At 43.8% G+C, this 25788-nt stretch overlaps 1 protein-coding gene across 1 annotated transcript in view; it reads right to left on the bottom strand.

Annotated features, from left to right (window-relative positions):
- Positions 1 to 25788, bottom strand: part of ERG (ERG, ETS transcription factor) — a 182119-nt gene that overhangs the window by 104826 nt on the left and 51505 nt on the right. The window lies entirely within an intron of this gene.

Here is a 25788-nt window from a genome sequence, read left to right as displayed (position 1 = left end):
TAAAATATTTCTTATTAACTTATCTTTAAAAAGTTTTATTTTCTTAAAAAATAATTAAAGGTAAATCTAGGAAAATCTGTATTTAGACCAATTATGTATTCATTCAAAAAGCCAGAAAATCTACAGCTCTGAAATACTATTTCTATATATATACAGGCCCGGCGCTACCGCAAGGCAAGTCAGGAGGCCGTCTGAGGGCGCTGCAGGGTGAGGGCGGAAAAAACAGGGCATTTTTATATATATACACACACACACACACACACACACACACACACAGTATATATATTATAATCCATTAATATTTGTACAAGTTAAAGTAAACACATTCCAATATCTTTAATCACATTCTAATATCTGCAGCTATTTAAACCTCAACTCCAGAATTTTTTTTTAAATTAGTCCCCATTAGCCCCCAGCAGTAATTCCATTTTACCCCAGTCTTCTGGTTTGGATGATGCTGGGAAGATTTAGAACATAGCCCCGCTCCCTAAAGGGGGTGTCGGCACACCACACTGCATCGTTATGATACAGAGTTTAATGCTGACATCATCATATCACCACCACCCTCTGCATCATTCAGGACCACTTGGTAAAGGGACAATGATGAAGAGGACCTTGTGCATCATATTATCAGCCTGAAAAAGTAAGGATAAAATAAAAGCAAAAAAATACAGTGGGGGCCATCAGAGGAAGGGGGAGTACTGGGGGACCTGAGGGTTGAGCCCAGAGTTGGGTATTCAAGCCCAACTGAATTCTTACAACTATTTATCTCTCAATGCCCCCTGCTGAGGCAGTGCTAGAGCTCACTAATACCCAGGGAGCATGAGCTTTGATGATCGAAGAGCAATAGGTCCAACTCAGCATGCTGGCCAAGGACAGGCTTTTCTACTCAGAATTACTTTGCACACCTTTTGTTTTGATGCACCTGGAATATTTTTTGCTGATTTAAACTGGAAGTTCAGTTGGGCTTTAAGCTGCAGTGCTAAGCCTACACCAAGTGCAATAGTCCAATTTGAGAACATCTGTGGCCAGTAGAGAGTCAGGCACTTGAATGTTGAATGGTCATGATCAGTGCTGAGGATAAGAAGATACATAGTGCTGAATTGCACAGAAGTTAAAGGAGAACTTTGGGGTCAGTGTTTTTCCCCATAGTTCTCCTTAGGGTAACGGGAGGACACAAACTAGCGTCCTCCCGTTACCCTAAGCTCAGTATACCGCGAGCTACAGCTCACGATGTACTGAGGCGCCGCAGCTGGAACGGATCCCGACTTAGATGACGGATCCGCCCAGCTGCGTGAGGGACAGCTGGCTCTGCCTATCTAGAGGCAGAGCAAGCTGTACCCGCCCCCCTCCCCCGTCCGTTCCGCCAGTCAGCGCTGGCAGATCGGAGCGGGGAGAGGGGAATCCAGCCCCTTCCCTGTCACGGCAGAGAGCCGTGACAGGATCGAGAGGCGAGCGACCCGGTATGTGTTCGCTCACCTCCCGATCTACTGAGCCGACCTGTGACAGTCTCATTGTCACAGGTCGGCTAGAACTATGAGGTGAGTGAAAAGCACTCACCTCATCGTTCTCCTTTAAAGTGTACTTTTAAACCCTTTGGCTAAAAATCACATCTGCATATCAACATATTTTCATTTTACTTGCAATTTCTTGTTTTCTACTTCCTGGTCCTCTTTGGCATTAGTGATGTAATGTGCCCAAGTGTTGCATCCTGGGAAGGTTGCATCAGTAGAGCATTGCTGGAGAATCTCATTTGTGATCTCACGAGATCTCAGGGAAAAGCATTTTCCTCCCCTGAGATGATGTGCATGGTCACATGTCCTAGTCACATGTGCCAGAGTTTCAGGGAGTAAAGGGAGATATATCAACATGTTTTGAAACCCAGGAGCTGAATTCATATAGTTTCTACACTTGTTACTTATTGCGGAACTCCTTCTCCCCTGTGCGTTTATATAGCAATATGCCCTTAGTTAAAATTTCCACTGTGAGAAGAATGGAGAGGAAAAAAAAACCAAGGTATACAAAGAATAAAAAGCCGGCAATTATCTAGAAGTATGTGTTTGTAGTCTGTCATTACTAAACATATCTAAAGGTGTCTTTGTTGTTATTTTGAAGATATGGGTAAAGTTCCTGTTTAAGACCTTGTGTTGAGGTGTGCCAGTAGTATCTAGCTTAACCTTACCTTAAGGTCACTAGATAGTCAGGTATTGAAACCAACCAGCATGTCCAACCACTACATGCAGAATTGCCATTATAGAAATAGGAACCTTCACAAGAATGAGTAGATACAAGACCAATCACATTGTGCAAGTATAGCGTGCAGCAGTGATCAGTTGTCATTACAAGAAATGCAAGCAAGGTGTAGCCAGGATTGTGGCAGGACTCTTGGACACTGCTAGCAGCAACAGAAAAATAAGGTGCCGATTCATGTCCTGTGACATTTGGAGAAAAAAAAAGCCTGGACATCAGCTTTAAGACTAGAGGAGCAACAAGACAATCAGTCAACTAGCGCTTGGTAAGCCTGATTACATGGTGCTTATGAACTTAGTAAGTTATCGCTTGAGTTTTGGGTGGAACCTCTTTCTTGGAACAAATTAAACAGAAGCATAGCAATCTCGCTCTAATGCTTTTCAATGAGATGGAAAAAAAGACCTCACTGTCATTGCTCAACTACAGTCAGTTTAGAGGGATATTATAAAGCATTTGATGTAGAAATATATTACAGTTGACCTTTTTTTGTACCTTCCACCTCAATGCTTACTATGATCCACTGGTTAGACACTAAGGGGTCAATTTTTAAGTGTTTTCACATACGACTCGAACAACTTTCACCCAAGATTCAAACATTTTTATAATTAGATTCAAGAGGAAAATAGGTAAAAACATTTATGATTAACCCCCCCAAAGTAAATGTAGAGAACAAGTGGTTGGCACCACCTTCTATCGTGATAAAAACATACCATGACATGCTTGAGAAAGGGAAGACATCCCCTATATGTCACTGTTATATGTAACTGTCATGGAGTTTGCAAAGGATTGTAAAATTTTCCAATAAGTAGGTATATTCGTGTGATCTTTGAGGGACAGCATTGGCACAGAGAGGAGACAGCTAAGAATCTCACAGTTACTATGTGAAACTCAAGGGTGCCTATTATGGCTTCTTACAAAACGGAGAGACAGATCTCTGAAGGACCTGCTGGGCTTATTTTTCCTGCCTACCAGCTTTATAACCACCATCAGGGCCAGATGGTGTTTAAAGTTTGGAACTGGGGATAGTTGCCAAACCTGTGTGTGAATACCCCTTTAACAAAGTCTGAGACCTCACTTGCAGACGGAAAAGGGACATGTTTGCAAAGTGATTAGAGCAGCTTTCATTGTGAATTCCTCTAAAAGCTTCCATACAAAATACAGACCATCTAAAATGTGCCCTTTAAAAGACCCGTCAACGTGAAAATACTCACTTAAACAAACTTAAACATAGTGCAGGCCAAACTCAATATATCACCTTTTATTCCACTTGGCTACAAGAAAAAAAAAAAGAATACATCAGATTTTCCATATATATTTTTTAAATGTCTCCCATGTTTAATCCACATATACTGTATTTACATTATGGGCTTTTCTAACACTTGAGTTGAAAAAAATTATCGTTTTTGTAACTTTATATTTCTATAGATAGTTTGTGTGAAACATTACCATAAAGAGGAATAAAATGGAATAAAAGCTGAATAGACTTGGGATGAGTAAATACCCTTGTCCAGCTTTTATTGCTGTCCATTGAGGAGATTTCACTTCACTTCTGATCCCTGTGAAAGCAGAACAAGAAATGAGGGGAAGGGTTGTCACAGGGATAGAAAGAGAGGCTGAATTAATAACCTGACAGAGGTTCTTACCCTTCTCCTTTCACTGGAGAAAAAGTTTTTTGCTGGACTTTCCGCCCTTGCTTGAGAAATTTCCCACTACCTCATGTCCTGGCAGGCTGGCAGGAAATGAGGGGAAATCTCCATAGTGGGAAATCTAGTAGTCCCACACACTCCTTACAGTGTAAAAACCATATATGTTGAATCACCAAGAACATCAGATATTAATAGACCTTACCCTTAAGACTTGTTTTTGCATACAGCGTCAAGACTCCATGTCAATATTCCCAGAAGGGAAGGAAGGAAAGGGAATCATATAAGCCTATTCTCCAAGCACTCAATCCAAGGGTCCAACAACTTAAATACAAACTAATACTCCAGATAACCAAGCACCATTGACTGTCCCATTGACTGTCCCAGGGTGCTCAGGAAGCAAGAGTAGAACCCACAGAAGGTCAATAACTCTTATGAAAGCCCGGAACTGGTTTCCATTTGGCCTCACCATCATAAAGGGCAAACCTGTACACAACACTACTGATATCATCTACCACTATCCCATCCTAGATCTACCAGGAAACCAAATTTAATATATTGCCCCAAAAGGGACAAACTCTGGAAATCTCATAATAGTTCTCAGTATTGATCTCACCTGGTACTTTACATGAATAGTTTCTGCAGCTCAACACCCTACCTAATTGATCTATTACGGTTTAATTGCAGTCAGTGTGAGCAAAAGACTGTTCTAGGGGTATACATCAGTGTAACCAAAATTCCTAAAGCTTTATCTTCACTTCACAGGTTTCTGTACAACAGCCTAGGTCAGATATGGTTGCCATGTGCATCCTTTGAACTTGCTGATGGCAACTTTGCCAGGAGCAACTTCAAAACAAATGTAACCATTCCTGTTGACACATATACCTTTTCTTGTGGAGCTGATTATCCGAGGTGTCTATTTTGTAATGTCTGAATGTTCAATATTTCTAACAGTATGGTTCCACACTTTCCTTACCTGTTCCATTAAATATACCTTTCATTGCAGCCACTCTACCTTCCAGTCCATATACACCCAGGCTAGACACCTACACCTACACCTACAGGTACACAGTGTTTTCCTACAGATAGTTTTTGTTCCTTTACACCAACATAGATAACATAAATCCTCAGAAACAAACCAGAATACTAACTAATAATGTACAGGGCTTTAAATCTCCAACAAAAACAAAGTAGGCCTTCCAACACGATCACTTTATGACAACAGGTGTCCTTTACAATAAACTTATCTCTCCAATACTTATAACTCTAAATTCCTTCATAAAGCTTATTCTGTATTTTTTCTATGCAATGCACAGGACAAGACTATAGGTGTGGCCACCTACCTTTCAAAACGCACAATTTAAATTCTCTAATGTTGTTACAGACCCTGGTGTAAGATGTATGCTAGTCTCTGGAACCACCAGTTACTTTTAGATCATATAATGCTTCAAATGTTAGGCAACTTCCTTTTTTCAGAAAAATGCTGTTCACCGTGTCCTTCACACATAAAAGGGGCCTGTTAACCTTGGAGGAGACTCCAACAAAGCCCTTGACTCACTATTATATAAATCTTGCCCTAGTGTGGGCAGATTGCGACAAGTCTGGACAAAAACTAGCTAAAATGATACATTATCATGATTTGATAGACTGGAGAGAATGTAACACAACAAGTTGAGATTTTACACATTACTTCAGAGTCCATGCGGCATACTCACAAATTGACCATCTGCTGACCTCTTCTAAAAGGTATAGCCATTGTCATAATGTCTAAAATACGAGATGTCACTTGGCTCATTTGAAACAATATTTCGAACATAGCACTGTGGATACTTCTCAATTTATCAATTGGTCAGCTCATAAGGCCATGATAAGGTGTATAAAAATCCAAGATGGGAAATATAATCATACTCACTAAACAAAAATGAGCATGAACTGAAGACCTTAAGACACATAGAAACTGTTAACACACACATGAATCCTTGTCTATGAACAAGGGCGGAAAAGTTGCTGAGATGGACTAAAGCTGACAAGGTTGGCATTCTGTTAGCCAGGAAACGTTCCCCAAGACCACATGTCGCACCAATCCCAAAGATGAGGAAATCAACTACCCAAAAGATGCTCAAGAAATTTTATAAATACTTCTCAAAATTGTATGGTGACCCTATATGGTTCTCCAGGAAGAGCTTTTTCCTGACCATCCAATCCGTACATTTTCTCCAGAACATAGGCACCTACTACAAACAGCTATCTCACCCGAAGGTGAAAATATGGCCATTAAATAGTCTAAAATCTCTAAAGCCATGGGGCCTGATGGCTTTACAGCCTTAGACTTCAAAAAGTGTATAGACCCATTGCTTCCACACCTAGTGGAATTCTATACTGCACTCAGAGTTCCTGATTACTAAGCAGTCCAGCTTCTTGTATCACCTCTAGGCCTCCTCGTTACACATTGAATGACAATCCATGTCAAATGAGCAGGGAGATGACCTAGGGAAGAGTTATGCTAAACCAGGAAAGAGCAGAGTGATCTTACTGACTTAAAAGGTGTACATACTAGCAAGGTGAAAGAAAGAAATACAAAATTAAAAAAATGCATCCACGGGGTCAATAGATTTTGATTCAGATTATATTAACCTGAGCACAATCTAACAACTAACATAGAGATGAAAAATAGAAAAAGAGGTGAAACAATGTTTAATGAAAACAAAAACACCGAACATGGCAGCTGTTTGTTATACACATTGCTAAATTTCATCCAGTCATCCAGTTAGGGTTTATATGTCCCTTTAAGACAAAAATGTGAGCGTTGTCTTTAACAGAATATTTTTAACTCTGAAAAAAAAAAACATCTCCTGGGTCTTTTGTCCTGAAGGGAAAGTTCCAGAAGCGGTGGCAGCAGCACAGTAACTATGAGTAATGTCTGATCCTCGCTATTTTCCACTGTCAAAGTGCTGAAATTTTGGAGAGCACAAACCTCATGGAAAATGCTCTCCTCCAACTTTCTTACTGTGACGTGAAGATCCAGATGGCCCCTTCACGTGGGCTGCTCGTCAGAATGTTGTAAGACCAAAAAGAAGACCAAGTAACTATAAATACCTTGTTTACTGATGACCAGGCTCTACCAGTAAAAGCGGAACTCGGGTCGTAAAAAGAAAGTCAAGAACTTTGTACAGTTCAAGAAAGTTTCTTTTTAACGGTTACCACATCCCTGCTGAGCGGCTTCATAATTTTTATTGCGATTTAATATTATAAGTTTTGTTAAATCTCCGCTCTGGGGCACAGGCGTGGTGTACATCTGGGCAGCAGAGCCTGCTGATAAAGATGAGAGCTATGTAACGTTTGGACATCTGCAAGCGCTCCTGTCTTTATACCCAGACTGTAATGAGGAGGGCTTCATAGGAGATTGTGCGGAGGAAGGCAGATGCTGTCCACACATTTTTGTCCTTCTTTTTCCTTCTTTGGATGGCTACCAAGATGCGGAATATTCAAAGTGAGCTTTCATGAGACGTATGCAGGTTTCGAATCTTATGAAAAAGATGATGAAACATCTGGCTTTGTCTGCTGATGGAAGCTATGATAGGGAATAGAGATGGGACCTGTTCGGAGATTTCTGCCCTGCAAATTGCAATGCTAATCCCTGTACAATCCCAGGATAGTTTAGCGCCTTGGTTCTCAACTGGTGGGTCGTGACCCAAAAGTGGGCCGCGACCCCATGTTCAGTGGGTCACCACATGTCTTCCACTAGACTAGGTGAGAGGCCTCCCCTAAATTGCAGCACTGTCAGTTCTTGTGCCAAACAGCCATTCACAATATGCTGTCCTGTGCCGAGTGTCAGCTTGAGGTGGGGTGGGCTCCATCCAAACGTGCATTGCTTATAGCTCCCTCGCATGACTTCACATTCTGGCTCCCGGTACCTCTACAGGGATTACGAGGGAGCTGTACAAGCAATGCATGGATGGATGGAGCTCTGCGCAGTTTTGGTCCCATAGACATCTTTATGCATTGAGAACCACGTATTTTTCGCATGGTTTTTAAAAGCAAGTCACACAAAAAAAAAACGAGGGAAAACAGCTCAACAACCGCAATCGCCTAGGCGTGAACCAGAGCTAACATTTTTGGGGGAGTGTGTATGTGTGTGTGAGAATGTCTGTGAGTGTGTGAGATCTGGTGTGGGAGGAGCATTGCGTTGCTATTCATTTAAATGGCACCCTAAACACACCTCCCGCCCACAGTTTAATCGCTTGCACTGTAACATGCAGTACTGCAATGCTGTGCGTTCCAATGTGATGTGACCACTTTGATGTTCTGCATTGCTGTATGATGATTATACAGCAATGCAGAATAGCGTCAACTGTGTAGGACTACAAGTCCCAGCAATGCATAATATTTTTAAGTAGGGATACACCACTGCCAATACTGGGCATTTTCACGAGTACTCACACTCGTGAAAATGCCCCAACACTAAATGCAGATAGCGGTGTTCTGTCGAGGACGCCGACGTAGTCGAATTTGCCGACCTCAGCATCTGCGCTTGCGCACAGACCAGTATTATCGAGGGTACCGGGATTTATTCACAAAGTATTTTGTTTAAATCGTTAATAATATTCCATCCATCATTCACTGCCACCTATCATTTCCTGCCATGGACGGTATAATATTAACAGTCACAATTAACCATTACAAACGAATACTTTGTAAATAAATGCCGGTTTCCTCGTTAATCACGTCTGTACGTAAGCGCAGATACTGGGTCAGCGTTCTCGACAGAACACTGGCACTAAAATGTTAAACAAGCGGCTGCCTGAAGTCCCGCGTTTGCTGGGGACCTCGGCAGCCTTCCTGTTAACCATGCGGTGCCATTGCGTTTGGGAGGGGGCCCCTTCATGGTTTCTTGCACCAGGGTCCTGAAGGTTCTAGTTACGCCACTGGATGCGACTTGGGTCGCAACTTAATGACCAAGGACCAATGGGGTCCTGAGGTTATACAGGATGAGAACCACTGGTTTAGCGTGTATGGCCTAAATGTACCCATTGTCTTACTTGCCACACTTTACATGTAATAGGTTACTCAGGTATTAGCTAAAGTGAATGTCAAGGCATTTCAAAATTGACCTCCAAGCCTGCCTTTCCTCCTCTGCCCTGGCATTATTTTATTCTTTTACCTTTTTACTGTACTGAGAAACACTTTACTACTCCATGTGAAATCATCACTAGCCTTGTAAAATTCCTGCAGGGGCAGCTGCTGGGAGGCCAGTTCTTATTAATGTAGGCACACCCCCAGTACTACCTCTCCCAAGAGCCATTTCCCTTAATAAAGTGTGTAATCTTTTAGATTGTGAGCCCTAATGGGCAGGGCCCTCCTTACCATCTTGTCTTGAATTGTATTGTAATTGTAATGTCTTTCTTATATTATAAAGCGCTGCGCAAACTGTTGGCGCAAGGGATGCACCGATACCGGTATTTCGGTATCAAGTACGAAAACAGATTTCTTTTTTCGGAACTCGCAGATACCGAATACTGATACCGGAAGTTCCATTCAGGAAGCCAGGCTGTGTGTAAAGACTCACCACCTGGCTTCCTTATTAGCCGGGAAGCCATCCCCATGCTTCTCGTCACTAGGTGACAAGAAAGCATGGAGCCGGCTTTCTGGCCAATCAGGAAGCCAGGCGCTGTGTAATTACGCAGCGCCTGGCTTCCTGATTCGCCAGGAAGCAGGCTTCATGCCCCCTCGCCACCCCATGACGAGGGAGCATGGAGCCGGCTTACCGGCCAATCAGGAAGCCAGGCGCCGCTTCTTTTTTTCCCTCGTCATGAGGTGACAAGGGAGCATGAAGCCGGCTTCCCGACCAATCAGAAAGCTGGGCGCCGCGTCATTACATGGCGCCTGGCTTCGTGATTGGCCAGTTTCCGACCAATCAGGAAGCCTGAGTGACGAGAGAGGCTTCCTGGCCAATCAGGAACCTGGGCAGCATGTAATGAGGCGCTGCCCGGCTTCCTGATACGGAAGTATTGGGCTAGGCATCGGAACCGATACTGATACTAGTATAATACGGTTCTAGTTGGCGCAATATAAATCCTGTATAATAACAACAACAATAAGCAGACTCTTGGGAATCAGGGAAGCAGCACTGTCTGGTTGGTAAAGAAATCAAAGTATGGATGTGGAGAGGAACAGGAAAGCATGGTGGAAAGGCAGAGTATTTTAGTCCAGCAGGCAGGTCTGATAACACTGCAGGACCATTAGTGCAGCAGAGGTACTGTGTTGTCAACCTCAATAGGAGCACACTGAATTTCTAACAGATGAACAAGTATTTTTCTGTACTTGCAGCATTTTTAAGATTGCTGTTCCTGTCTGTTTATGCTGTACTATATGCCACGTTCTGTGCTTGACCTAGAAGCCTAACACATTTGATTAATGCACTGTTGTCCACAAGCTTTTACTGAGTTGTGATTGTTTGTCACTTCTGAACCTCTTTATTTGTAGATCATAAGGAAGGAAATTGCACAGACTTGCTTCTGTCAGCTATGACCTGACCATATACGTGCTTCTGTCACCACCGCCAATCAGTTCTTAGGCACACATGTGGATTGCAAGGCCTTCCCATAACTCTATAACTGCCTCCACACCTACATCTGGTTCACATCACCGAGTATTCTTGACTGGAATCTTTTGTCTTATCCCCTCATTTGGATGGTAGAAGAAATATATAGTGGACACAAACATATAAAGATAAAGGTCCACAGCTGTGTACACAGATATCAACCGTATATCCATTTATTTTACAGAATTTTACCTGAATTTTTGATCATTCTTGCTAATATTTTGTTTATAAATGTATAATCCTTTTAATTAAAACCTTCATTTGGTCTAATTTAACCACTTCAAGACCAGGTGTTTACATGAGAGCTCCTGGCCGGCCGTTTTTTTACTACGGCCGGCCCGGAGGCAGTTAATTAAAAATAAATGTTTGCTAAACAACTGATATAGCATAATCATCTAAAAAATACAAACGTTCAATGTCTGTTTCCCACTTTTCTGGATGAAATTACATACAAAAATAGTCATTTTGGATACAGTGGTTAAAGCAGAAAGAAAGTATTTCATTTCTGACATATATCTACTGCTAGTAAGCGCTGGATCCGAAACCATCTCCAGCGCTGGAGGGACTGTTGGAAACCAGTGGAATGAAGATCAGATCAGGAGACATCAAATAAGGTAAGTGCTTACAGTAGCATGGGGGGTTGAAGCCTTTAATGTCACTTTAAAGTAGAACTGAAGCCAAAACCTTTGTTTCTAGTTTTAGATAGAGTAGGAGAGTGTTGTAATCCCTGTCAGCTTTTTTTGACATCTGCATATCACCGAGGAAATGTTCTTTCACTTCCTGTCCAATAGCCACAAAAGGAATTGAGAGGAAATCCCTCCAAAGTAAGGGAAATCCCTGGTGGTCAGCAGGGACACAATAACTAGTGTCCCCATTGGAAAATGCCCCATATATTCCTGTAGTCCTGTTCTGACAACATGCCTGTGAAGGTTCTCATTCATCCAGGTCACGGTATATCTGTAAAAAATGAGTCAAGGCAACTGGACTTGCTGTATTTTTCTTGAAGACGTTTCACTGGTCATCCAACCAGCTTTTTCAATTCAGTAGTTCTGACCACCCAAAATGTATATTTTACTTTCAGGGATAATGATCACCCAGACAATTAAAGGGGGCGAATCTCCCTAACGGGGACACAGACCACAATGAAAAACCTCACAAGTGTCCCCAATCCCTCTCCACTCTATCCAACACTATAAAAGTTTGGATTTAGTTGCTCTATAAAACTCCTATCAGGCATATTTTTCTAAATTCCTCAGGAAATAGGAGAAAATATCTTTGAAGTGAGGGGAAATTCACTTGTAGACACTTCTCACCTAAACAGGTATTCCCTATTGAAAGATTACTCCTCATTTCTTTTCCGGTGACAACCATAAAGCTCTGGATTGTACACCACTCTCTGCCCCGTAACAATGGTCACCAGGACAAATCCAGAAAGTGAATCTCAGGAGTGGAGACACAGAAGACAACATTTTTGACTACAGAGTCACCTTAACGATAAATGTAGTGGATGCATATCATAACTTTCCTTGTACCTCCCTCATGGGGGATAAACATGTACAATGTTTCAATTAAATCAATTTGTTTAAAAAAAACAACACTTTTGAGGTTCTGTGATGTCATTGCTGGGTCAGCCTGCTGCTCTTTGCTTGGAGATTGCTTGGAGGAGTGATCTTTTTCAAAATAATTATATGACAGAACACATCCCAGGGATCACTTTAGACGTGTTTGCTCCTCCGTGCTGGTCATTGGGTACTGCAGACCTTAGCTATTCACTCAGCTGATTGGTTGCAGATACGTCTAAAGGGATGCTGGGGATGATTGATGGCAGAGAAAGCTAAGAGCTGTGAGAGGCAGGCAACGGCAGTATGGGTCAGAGGGAGCAGTGATTGATGAAGTGATTGATGAAGGATGGAGGTCATTCAGAAAGGAAGTGAAGGTGGGCTAAATATAGCTGTTGCAGGTTCAAAGGGTTATATTGTGGAGATGCAAGTTTGCTGGGAGTTCAGAATAATCATTTTCAACAGCAGAGAGATCTTGCTGCAAGTGTGGGAAAAAAGGTAAGGCTAAATTTCAGCTTTAAGTGAGCAATCGGTATCTGAGAGGAGCTCACAATAGAACAACAATGCAGCATCTACGTGAACTCTTCAGCAAAGTTCACAGGAAATTGCTGGTATTGAACTAATTTCACACTTTCTTTTAGCACTACGCGAAGACTTTGGCTTAAGCTCACATCCAAATCTTTTCTTCTTCATTTGTTTTAAGTGAGGCCAGATTTTTTTTTGCTCTGAAAAATAACAGATGCTCCGGTTTCAAATATGACAATTTAGACGGACCTTGGCACCTCGGAGCAGCCGCTTCCCCCTCCCCGCCGCCCCCCTGTCATTGTGTATTTGTGCACTTCTGGGCTACAGGATCCAAACTGAACCAATTTCAAACTTTACTTGGAAATGGATAAGATTAAAAATAATATTAGTTCTTCTCATCTGCACGGCTCTAAATAATCAGGCGTGCGTCCAAAATCGCAACGAACAAAAGATGACTGGATCTGAATGTATTTAGTAAAATCTCCATAAAAGTATTATATTCTGTAGAAGATGCTATTGTCAGCACTAAGCATGCTGTATTTCTTACATATGTGTAGCGACCCCCTGACCCCCAGAGTCCTGAGGTGGACCCCCAAAGGGTAGGGAGGGCTGGCATTTTACTTTCAGGGGTCGATCCTTAGCCGGGTTGTGAACACTAAATTGGGTGCCAGTCACTTTAAGGACTTTTTAAATGCTTTATTGAGGAACAGCCAAGACTGGGAAAGAGGGTATAGGGCTACAGACATCCATAGCAAAAAGACTCCAGACGTACTAATCTCTTCAGGCTTGCACAGTGTAGAAATACTTCAGTAGAACAAGGACTGACACTGTGCAGTTGAACAGCAGCTGAATATATGCATTAGGTCTTCCCTGGGAGAGACACCAGACTTGTTCGTGAGGTCTATGCTATCTCCTGGCACAGTCATAGGGATCCTCTGGTTCTCCCCCACCAGATAATCCCAGACCCCACCTGGGTCCACATGTGGCCTTCTCCAGGCTTGAGCCCTAATCAGCTTCTCCAACCTTCTACATGCCAACCCCCAGGCCAAGCCCTGGGGAGGACTGACCTAAGCACATGGCAACTCCTGAGTATTTATGCACTTCCCCAACATGCACCACTGACCACAAAACTTCTAGTGATTGGCTGGTGAGGCATAGACACTCCTAAAGTTCTCCTATTGGCTGCCCTGCTCTGTAGCAGGGTGACACCCCACTTACAGGTAGGTGCAAGCAATAGCAGAACACCTAAAATTAACCAGACGATGCCAGACTGATTACAGTGTTATCAACACTTAGGGTGGTAGGGGCTACATACGATTATACATAAAGTTAGCACAGCTAATCCATAGCATTCCCTGGGGCTGATTAATGAAAAATGGAGAGAGGAAAAATGAAAGCATAAAGGAAATTATTTCCCACAGCGGCCAATCAGAATTCTTCTTATGCTTTCATAAATTGGAAGGTGAAACCCTATTGGTTGCTTTAGGCAACAGCTCCAATTATGTGCTAATTTTTCCAATTTTAATGACTGAGCTGCAATATTTAAAAACAAACAATTCTCTTTTTATATGAGATTACTTACAATTATAGTTTTGCCTCTCTATAAGTTGATGAGGTAGTGCTGAGACTATCAGGGCTATTCACAAAAGGGTGAAGAGTTTGGAGAAGACAGGAGAAGTGAACAATCTAGGACAATATAGCTCATTTGGAAAAATTCTCCAGTTCAGCTCACTGTCCAGTTCAGCTATGTTGTCCTAGATTGTGCTCCTGCCTTCTCTAAACTCTTTACCCCTTTGTGAATAACCCTGTCAATGTTCCCACTAGACTCATGTAAGGAGTTGTTGGGACCAGAGAGAAAAGCAGAGTTTACTGCTGAGAATAATCAGGATAATATGGCAGGGAGGTTGCTTTATTGAAGAATCCAAGACATTTAAGAAGCCGGGAGGCTGACTCCGCACATTGGGCTTCACCTATAACTAAAATATTACATTTGGGCAGACTGACCCATTGGCAGCCAACAAGTAAAGCAAAATGTAATCACCTTAATGGTTGCCCGCATACTCAGTTCTCTCCAATGCTAACTCTGTTTAACAGTAGTATAGCTTCCAGAAAATATTTTTTTCTAGGCTAACTAGAATAGAGGCAAAAAAGAATAGAGAGAGAGAGAGAGAGAGAGAGAGAGAGAGATATCAAGAGAGAGAGAGGGAGAGAGACAGAGAGAGAGACAGAGAGAGAGAGAGAGATATCAAGAGAGAGAGAGAGAGAGATATCAAGAGAGAGAGAGAGGGAGATATAAAGAGAGATATCGAGAGAGAGAGATATCGAGAGAGAGAAGGATATCGAGAGAGAGAAAGATATCGAGAGAGAGAGATTGAGAGGGACAGATAGAGAGATCGAGAGAGAGGATAGATAGATAGATAGTTAGATAGAGGATGGGGGGGGGGGGGAGGTGAAAAGGCTGTAATGCTTACCTTAAACCCCACTATGGCAGACTCCAGTGCTCTCCTCTCCTCCCTGACACTCTGGGCTGTGGGGGGTCCCTTGTCATCATCATGTGCAGTGCAGGACTGTTAATCCTACATCGTACATTGAGATATATAGCCTTATATAGTCAGTAAAGATGGCACCATACTGTAAGGAATTTGATAATCAAATGATACAAAATATTCCTTGATATTTCCACCACATTGTTCTGTATTGGAGGTCTACTTCAATAGCGGCTGGTGGAAACATAACAAAATATAACACTCTTTAATCAGTTAATGACACACTTAAGCGCAGTCATTACACTTTTATCACTGCACCCTGTATAGCATTACACTTTATAAACACAGTGCGGTTCTCTTAAGATCATATCTAGACCCATTGAGGCCGAGAAAATGAAAAGCGAATGTAATATCTGTATAATAACAATCTACAGATGTGACCTCAATGACACGGAAACATGACTCTGAGTTGTCAAAGTGTTTCTGCTTAAAGGGGATCGTTACTGATCGCTCCTGAGATCTCCAGCAGCTCCCCAATCATGACTTTGGTTCCCGCTTAGGGTTGCCACCCGTCCGGGAATCACCCGGACAGTTACAAAAAAATTGCCGTGAGGCACTACAGTGTTCGGGCTTGGCTTGAAGAAAAGGTGGCAACCCTATTCCCGCTTGATATAAACTCTCGCAGACAAAGAATGGAAGTCACTTGTGAGAGGTTAGGAGGTGATGTGTACAGTGGAAGCTGCAAATAAAACTCATGTTTCTGCTTTTTCCGGGTTGTGGAAAGCAAGGGAAGTTTTATGCTTCCAGACTTCTCCATTATGTCAGGAGGAATGGCAGCTCCCACCTAGCGGGTCTGGTTACAATATATCTTGTAATTTGGGAACGTTGGCAAACGACTTATAACAAAAGCCCCTGGTATGGATGGCACAGACTAATGCACTGCACCAGAAAAACATGGCTGGGTGAAGCGCCTGTGCCCATTCCTCTACAGCCCCCATGCCAATCTAATCAGTTTCACCACAATATAGTACAGGCAGTCCCTGGGTTACGAACAAGAGAGGTTGTGTTGGTTTGTTCTTAAGTTGAATTTGTATGCAAGTTGGAACAGGTACATTTTTTAAGTGTAACTCCAGCCAAAAAAATTTTTTTGTTTGTTTTGAAAAACATAGGGAAGGGTTTACCCCCTGTAACGTTTGTTTTGCTGTGTGTGCCCCTGTTCAGAAGATTTCACCTCACTTTCTGTCCCTGTGACAATCTGATTTTGAACATTTTGGGTTTAGCTTCTCTCTTACAGGAGTGAATTTCCCTTCCTAGGGGTAGATTTTCTCTCACTTCCTGTTGTCACAAGGACAGGAAGTGAGAGTAAATCTTTCTAATGCGACCCGGAAGAAGAGTCGGGCACCCCTCGTCTGCACGTCTAACAAGAGCCAACTTCCTGTAATGTACATACAGTACCACAAACCAGACCCCAAAAAGACAGGCACACCTGGTCGGCACGAGTGCGCTAGCATTAAAACTACCCCTGCAGTACAGTAATAGCCTCCGTTTGTAAGTAGGAGTCGTATGTAAGTTTGGGACTGCCTGTACCTATATTCTCCATACTGCCCCACTCTGTATATTGTGCTGCAAATTACTGTATATACCACATGCAACTTCTCTCTGTACAATGTGCTGTAGGTTACATATGCTATACCATACCATTCTACTATTTACACTGTGCTGTACTTGATATACCTCACACCTTTCTATCTTGTAAGTGCTGGTGCTATATATATATATATACATATATATATACACACACATACATACATACATACACACACACACACACACACACACACACACATATATATATATATTATACTTCATACTGTTCCTCTCTGTACACAGTGCTATATGTTAAATACTGCACATGTCTCTACTCTGTACACTGCTATAAATATATACCCCATACTGCTCTACTCTAGACACTGTGTTTTACATATACTCCATACAATTCCATTCGGTACACTGGGTTGTACATTATATAGTCCACAACGTTCCACTTAGTACTCAGTACAATACATTATGTACTCCATGCCACTCCACTTTGTGCAATGTGCTGTATGTTATATACTACCCACCATTCCACCTCATACAAGGTGCTTCAGTTTATATACCTTGTACTGTTCAACTTCATACAATAGATGTGTACATTGTGTACTTTATACCGCTCCACTCTGTGCAATGTGCTGTACGCTATATACTACCCTTCATTCCACGGTGCTTCACTGTATTTACTCCATACTGTTCCCACATACTATGTGATGTACATTATGTACTCCATACCATTCCATTTTGTGCAATGTACTGTATGATATATACGCAGAAGCATTCCACGAAGCTATACATTATATACCCCACACCTCTTTATCCTGTACACAGTGCTATGTGTTGTATATTCCATACTTCTTCCCTGTTTACACTGAGTTGTACGTTTTATACTCTATACCTAGAGCTGCCACCTTTTCTTCAAGCGAAACCCGGACACCCTAGCGACGCACAAATATTTGTTTGGGAGAATGAGTCGTGGCTTATTCATATGTAAATAGCGCCACACATTCATATGTAGATGTCACAGTTGAGACTATTTTCAGTGGGGAGCCAGTATCCCCTATCTTAATTTTGGTTGCCCTTGTCTGCCTGACATCTTTTGTCTGGGTGTCTGCTGCCATGAAACCTGGACACAGCATTCAAAACCTGGACTGTGCGGCTAAATCCTGGACAGGTGGCAACCCTATCTATACCACTCTGTATAATGAGCTTTACTGTATATACTCCATGGTGCTCTACTTTGTACACTGAACTGTATGTATAGACTCATCATTATAGTATTGGAGAAAAGTTATTTGTTCCACTATGAACTTTTTTGTTAGGACTGCCAAATTCCACCCCAGTTAATAGACTCCCTATTAAAATTTGTGCTTCAAACAGCCACACCCATGACTGCTTTTCCTTTCTGACCAGTAGGGAGGACCTGGTGGGCAAGATTTGCCTTGACAGTCATTGGTGACGGTGTGTGTTCGGACCGTATAAGCGCCATGTCCTGACGTCAGGGTGTGCTTATACAGACTGTCACTGGAAGAGCAGTCTTCATTTACTAGACAGGTTGTATTAGCTGGAGGGGCGTTTATACGCTAAACTATATATACGCTGGCTTAGAAAAACAGAGAGTTCAAACACAGTGAAAAAGTCTGCCTGCTAAAATTGTTAGAGATTTTATTTCCATATCAAAGGAAGTGTCCTATATCCAGCTTCTAGAGGAAAATATTTAAATATTTCATCATCAATCAGAAGCTGTACTGCGCCGTAGAAGCGTGGGCCGTGAGCGGGCCCTGCCAACAGGTTAGAAAAACGATCTCGCAGTTCTGGTTTGTGCAGTTTTTGGCACTGCGGCGCTGTAAACATACACAAATAGCTTTCGACCCTGGCACCCGAGCTTTTCCTGGAAAAGGCCGGCTCCAAGAAAACCCATTAGGACTTCATCTGGAATCGTTCGTGCTCCAAAGAAAAAGTTCTGAGACGCTTTCCAAGCAAAATCTCTTCAAATGATAGAGTAAGCATGCAGAAATGTGTGCAAAAATATACCAGAGCGGCCTGCTTCCAGGTGGTGCTGTTTTGCTGGACTTCTTGAATTACCGAATTTGACTGGGCTTTCGTTTCATGCTGTTGTTAGAAAAATATTATCTGTTCTCCAATGAGCCTTTATAAAAGGAGAAAGGATTTCTGAGGAGACGCCATTTTTACATGGCTGGACGGGTAAGTGAACTCCTCACCCGCCAGATATTGAAAGTCTTTGTCATACTACCCAATTTTCCCTTATTTGGAGGAACTGTCCCTCTATTGGAACCAAATCCTTCTCTTCCTCCTTCTTCCTCAGTTGCCTCCCCCCACTTCTGAAGCCCAATGCCCCAGTATCTATAATTAAAAGAAAAGAAAAAAAACTGCAATATATACCTTTCTTCCCTTGGTCTTCTTACAGGTTAGAAAACATCACCAGAAAATCTTCTACTACTTCTGGGGTCAGCAGGTGAGTGGCCATTCTTCTAGGACTTAGCAGCACTCATGTAATGACTAGTGAGTGCCACTCCTGGAGTAGTGCGAGCCCATCCTGCGTGATGACGAGGCTCCTGGGCAGGAAAGGGCATGTAAATGAAAGGCTGGACTCACAGAAAAACAGAGCATTGTTTTGCCCTGAAGAGGACCTCTGGCCTTGGACCAAGGAGGAAGCCAGGGCAGCCCTGGTGTGTGAAGAGTTTAGATAAAAATTGGCATTTTATTTTTAACACAGGAGTGAGTACGGAACTTTCTCATTCAAAAAAGTTGGGTGATAACTAGTGATGAGGCTGGGCTTGGTGCGTTTGCCTGAGTTCACCCAAGCCCACTCAAAATGCTGAAGGCCACCCCTCTTCCCAACCCAATCAGTTGCAGAGTGGCGCATTGCCCACCCCACAGCTATACATTACAGAGGGACGGGGAATCCCTCCGCCGCAACTGCCACCACTGATTGGGTTGGGAGAAGAGGGTGGCAGTCAGAATTTTGAGCGGGCTTGGGTGAACTCTGGCAAACTGGGTTCACACCAAGCCCAGCCTCATCGCTAGTGGTAAGGCTCTTGCTAAACCACAGCAACAGCAAAGTATCACTATCAGCTTACTGAGCTGGTGAATGGGACTTCACTGGAGTACTAAATTCAAGTATGGGGACTATGGGCAATGATCCCAGAATAATGTATGCAAAGAAGACTCTTTAAAAGGATAAAGGACTTCTGGGTGATGTTAACCTGAACTGAGCAAGTGCGGAGGTTGCGCTTGTTGACCTCTATGTCTGAAAATAGTAGATACCTGCTTGTCATGCAGACCCAAAGGCTGACCAAGTACATTCTGAGTCACTGACCTGTAACAAGTATGCAGATCAGAAGTTCTAACTTTCTAATCTGCAAGGTTCTTGTGGGTTGCCAACTCTGAAAAGTATTGGAACCAGAGACAGCCAGGTAACTAGAATTTTCAGAAGGTGGTAAATGCAGAAAGTTTGGATTCTAGGGTTATACTTTTTTTTGGCTAACTTAAGATAATAAAGACAGACCCAGAGAGACTGAGTGGAGGGGCTGCATGACTGGGGGGAGGAATAGTCCCTGGAGAAGGGGTTAAAATAAAATGGGAATTAGCTGACATACCTGATTGGAGGTTGGGGTCAGCTGTCTGGCAGGAGCCACATGGGTTGGGACTGCAAGGGTTGAGGGGCATTCTTTCTGGAAAGTCAATGGAAGAAGCAGGTTTTCCACCCGCCCTCCCTTAATTTTGTGGTTTCTGGTGGTTACAATGTCCTTTTTGATGTCACGGCAGCTTGGCGCGTTAGGGGGCCTTTGGGGTCTGCGTGCTTTAGTGTTTAAAGTGTGGCTCTCGGGCCCCGGCAAATTGTAGTGGGAGCACTGATTTGTAAAGGGGTCTTTAACAAAAGTAATCTCTAGCAGTTTCATGTGACATGCCCCTAGTCTCTGACTATCTCCTACACAGCATGACTTCAGTCTCCAACCACTCATCTGACCATTTCCTCTAGTAAGTCTTCCTCCTATGACAATCTTCTGTAGCATTACAAATAACAAATATTATATGCAGCCCTTTGGAGACATCAGGGGCCACAGTTGGGCCCCCTATACCTTGTTGACAACCACCCCACCTGCCTGACCTGTAAAAATAGCCTATTAGGCTAGCTAAATCCCAAATTGACCTTTTATCTTATGTTAACACTTAAACTGAACTCAACTGAACACTCAGCTTAAATCAGCTAAATACATTCCAGATGCATTAGAACAAAAGCAGTGCAAAGTCTTCCAGTTCATGTTCTTTACAAAGCAGCCACAGCCTGAGTAGAAAAGCTTGCCCTCTGCCAAAGTGCTTCAGCGAAGGACCCTTGCTCTGTGTGGAAACAGTGGTGTCACTGCAGAGATCAAACACGCCCCCTGCTAAGTCAGACCTAGAGCTCTCCAATCAGCGTGCCTCAGAGAAGGACCCTTGCTCTGTGTGGAAACATTGGTGTCACTGCAGAGATCCAACACACCCCCTGCTAAGTCAGACCCAGAACTCTCCAATCAGCGTGCCTCAGAGAAGGACCCTTGCTCTGTGTGGAAACAGTGGTGTCACAGCAGAGATCCAACACGCCCCCTGCTAAGTCAGACCCAGAACTCTCCAATCAGCGTGCCTCAGAGAAGGACCCTTGCTCTGTGTGGAAACAGTGGGGTCACTGCAGAGATCCAACAAACCCCCTGCTAAGTCAGACCTAGCGCTCTCCAATCAGCGTGCCTCAAAGAAGGACCCTTGCTCTGTGTGGAAACAGTGGTGTCACAGCAGAGATCCAACACACCCCCTGCTAAGTCAGACTCAGAACTCTCCAATCTGCGTGCCTCAGAGAAGGACCCTTGCTCTGTGTGGAAACAGTGGCGTCACTGCAAAGATCCAACAAGCCCCCTGCTAAGTCAGACCTAGAGCTCTCCAATCAACGTGCCTCAAAGAAGGAGCCTTGCTCTGTGTGGAAACATTGGTGTCACTGCAGAGATCCAGCATACCCCCTGCTAAGTCAGACCTAGCGCTCTCCAATCAGCATGCCTCAAAGAAGCTTTAGATTGCAAACTATGCAGAAAATCAAATAGCTTTTGTACAACAATGTTGCTCCCAAAAAATGAATCTGTGTTTGTCTTGAAAATAATATCGGTATTACTTTGTTATGACAAGCACCGCCGACGTTTCTGCCGAACTAATAGACCCGTAGCAGACATGTAAGAATTGCTCTGGCCCATTACGGGGTGCACAGAGGGGTACAGAAGTGCTTCAAGAGAATACAAGTCATGTATTCTAAAGCTATAGCAGGGCTGCAGTCAGGAGACAGGGATGGAATTACTACAGGCGGTATGTCAATCGGTGATGGTTAACCTAAATTCTGCCCCGCAGCCCCAGACTATCAATTCGGTCCCATCGTAATCCACCAGACGGAGACGTATTATCGTATAGAGGAATGGAAATCCACATGCTGTCTGCGCTGGATAATATATAGCGTGCTGATATGTTTTACTGCCCGTCTATGCAGAATGTATAACGCGTGGGCATATTTTATCTTTGATAAAGGACAAAGAACACATGTGATGCCCCCATCTGTATCACATTGGCAGGCTGTTTGTTTTTGGATGATCAGATACCAGTTTATCTGTGACGGATTTTAGGAGCGCATTTGAATACAGATGTGAGTCAAATCATTTCCAGATACCGGCTGCCTGAAACCATTGCAAGGCTTATGTCTGCAACCTTCCCCAGTGCAAGGGTGAATTCTTGAGGGATAAAGCCTAATGCAAAACAGTCAAGGAATGTCACCGGGTCTTCGTGGGCTCGTAAGTCACAAGCAAGGTGTCCGTCTCCGAAAATGAATTTCTCTACGTTCTGGAGGGCTTGTAAAATGGGAAACTTTAGATGTTGATCTATGGCCTAGAGCAGGGGTGCCCATTAGGTAGATGGTGATCTAGCAGTAGCTCTCAAAGCTGATGCTGGTAGATCACAAAGGGTGTGAATGGCGGCCCCTTTATTACATTTTAGTATATATATTTAGCTGTGCACACATTATTACCTATCAGCCTGAGTCAGCTGAGCCAAGCTCCCCGACACCTTTCTGGTGGATATTGGGGGTTGCAGTGCTATGTATTACATCAAAGAATATTAGTGTACAGAGCCTGTTGCCCTACACTGTTTGCAAAATACAGCAAGGTGAGCCAGGGGAGAGAGCGGGGAGAGACAGCCAGGAGAGAAAACGAAGAATGACAGCCAGGAGAGAGAGAGAGCGAGGAAAGACAGCCAGGAGAGAGAGAGAGCGAGGAAAGACAGCCAGGAGAGAGAGAGCCAGGAGAGAGAGAGCCAGGAGAGAGAGAGCCAGGAGAGAGCGAGGAAAGACAGCCAGAAGAGAGACAGCCAGGAGAGAGAGAGAGTGAGGGAGGTTTTATTTCGTTGGTAGATCTCATGTAGCTCGTCATTTGAAAAGTAGATCTTAACACAAAAAATTTTGGGCACCCCTGGCCTTGTGCTTAGTACAGTTTCCCTGCAGCAATGGGGTGTTTTATTCAGTCCCCAACACCAGCGTGGCTTTCTGGATCTTTTATACGCTACCTGCCCCCCCCAAATAAAGTCAATTGGATTTAGGTATCGGTAGGTCAGAGCCTTCCATTGGACAATAGGGCCGGATTAACATAGAGGAGCTGTAAATGGGCCGACCCGAATCGCGGCCGGGCCGACCCAACAGACCCGAATCACGGCCGGCCATACCTGACCTGAATAGCGGCCGACCCGACCCAACTCGACTTGAATCGTGGCTGGCCCAACCAGGCAGGGCCGGATTAAAATAGGAGGAGGGTGGAGCTGTAAATGGGCCGACCCGAATTGCGGCTGGGCTGACCCAACAGACCTGAATCACGGCCGGCCCTACCTGACCTGAAACGGGGCCGGCCCGACATGACCCAAGGGCCCTCTGATATGCCTGAGCAGAGAGCCGCAAGAACTGAAACTGCACCCCTGTGCCATCCCTATAATGTGGCAGCACGTGGATTGGGGGGCGTCAGGCAGAGTAGTGCTGGGGTAGCCCCACTGCAAGGGTTAAGGAAAAGTTTGCCCGGAGTTCTGCTTTAAGACCACAGGAGGCCACTCAGCCAGCTACAGATATAGCCTCAAACTTTGTGAAAATATAAAGGCTAATCATAGTCCATTTTTTTTGGCACAAGAACATGTCTGGAAGCTATTTAAAGCCCACTGCACCCATGTTTTAGAAAAATTAACCCTTGCAGTGAGGCTACCACCGCACTGCAAGGGTTAACTGCTCATTTTCTCTCTAGGAGCGCTAATAAAGAAGAAAAACGTACGCAATCCTCAGTCGTGTGGCAGTGACCGCTCACCTCTCTCCCCCTCTGCACTGGCAGTAGTATGTCCCTCGGTGTCATCACATCTAATAGACTGTACAGACATGATGACATCAGCGGTCCTTAGACCGCCGGAGTCCAGAGGAGAAGACACTGCAGGCACTGGTCTAGCAGCCAGGCGGAATCGAGGATCAGATGAGTATACCTTCTTTAATTCTGCTCCTAGACTAAAACGAACAGTTAACCCTTGCAGTACGGAGGAAGCCCCACTGCAAGGGTTATTTTTTCTAAAGCCCGGAGTTCTTCTTTAAAAACAACCTAAAAAAACACCATGATTTCACCATCACCATTTACTCCAATGCATTTAGCCAAAATGGGGACATTTAAAAGATTTATTTGTGTAATTTCTGCAAATGTTGGCCATGTATCCCCAATTCTATATAAATAAACAAAATTGCCTTTTAGTGTACAGACTGAAGATAAAAACAAAACAAAAACAACAATATGACATTTAGTGTTAAATAGAGATAAACTGTGCTAGGAATCCAATAACACTCTAAGAGCACCTGTGCTTAGCAGGTGAGTACACCCAAAATTGGAAAAGAGAAAAATAGCACCGCGCTTCAACAAACTCAAAATATATTCCTAAAACTTGAAGGAGAACTATGGGGTTAAGTCTTTTCACCGTAGTTCTCCTTAGAGTAACGGGAGGACACAAACTAGCGTCCTCCCGTCACCCAAGGCTCAGTATACTGCGAGCTGTAGCTCGCGGTATACTGAGACGCCGCAGCATACAGCGAGCTACTGCTTGCGGTATACTGAGACGCCGCGGCCCGCAGCTGAAGCGGATACCGACAATTGTGCCGGGATCCGCCCAGCTGCGTGACCGACAGCTGGCTCTGCCTATCTAGAGGCAGAGCCAGCTGTACCCGCCCCTTCCCCGTCCGTTCCGCCAGTCAGCATGGCGGATGGGAGGGGGGAATCCAGCCCCTCCCCTGTCACGGCAGAGAGCCGTGACAGGATCGAGAGGTGAGGGAACCCGGTATGTGTTCGCTCACCTCCCGATCTACTGAGCCGACCTGTGACAGTCTCATTGTCACAGGCCGGCTAGAACTATGAGGTGAGTGAAAAGCACGCCCCTCATAGTTCTCCTTTAACATTTTTCTCACATTTTAGGAATATATTTTGAGTTTGTTGAAGCGCAGTGCTATTTTTCTCTTTTCCAATATGACATTTAGTTGAAGCCCAACTTTCCTTTGGTCAGATTTTCTCTCACTTCCTGTTGATTCTGACAGACACTTTAATCACAGCGTGTGATGCATGAGAGAACAGGAAATGAGGGAAAATCTCCCCAGTAGGGACACTGACAACCTAACAGAGTTTCTAATCCTTTACTGGAAAATAAAAGAATTTTGGTGGGACTGGACTAATAGAGAATATGTATAACACATGCTGTGACTTCAAACCTAAAACATTCACCGCCCACTAAAAAAGCAATCTGACGGGTGAATTGCAGAACCAGACGATGGTCATTTGATCCACATGGGTGGTGGTTCCTTCAGGATACAATTCCTATAACACAACGAGGCTTCAGTACACAATCAATTACTGTCAATGTTTGCAGTGTACTTGCCGCCCTCTTTCCAGCCAGAGCATCCCAGGTTGCTAAGAGGCGGACGGGGAGATGTATAAGGCATCACATCTCCTCATCCAGCTCTTATCAACCTGGGATGCTCTGGCCGGCGTCCCACCGAGCTCCTGGCAACCATTGACGTGACTGGCAGAAGCTCGGCGGGG

This window comes from Nanorana parkeri, unplaced genomic scaffold, assembly GCF_000935625.1.
Source record: "Nanorana parkeri isolate BGI_ZX_2015 unplaced genomic scaffold, ASM93562v1 scaffold186, whole genome shotgun sequence".
NCBI lineage: Eukaryota > Metazoa > Chordata > Amphibia > Anura > Dicroglossidae > Nanorana > Nanorana parkeri.
This window is presented reverse-complemented; position numbering and strand designations above follow the sequence as displayed.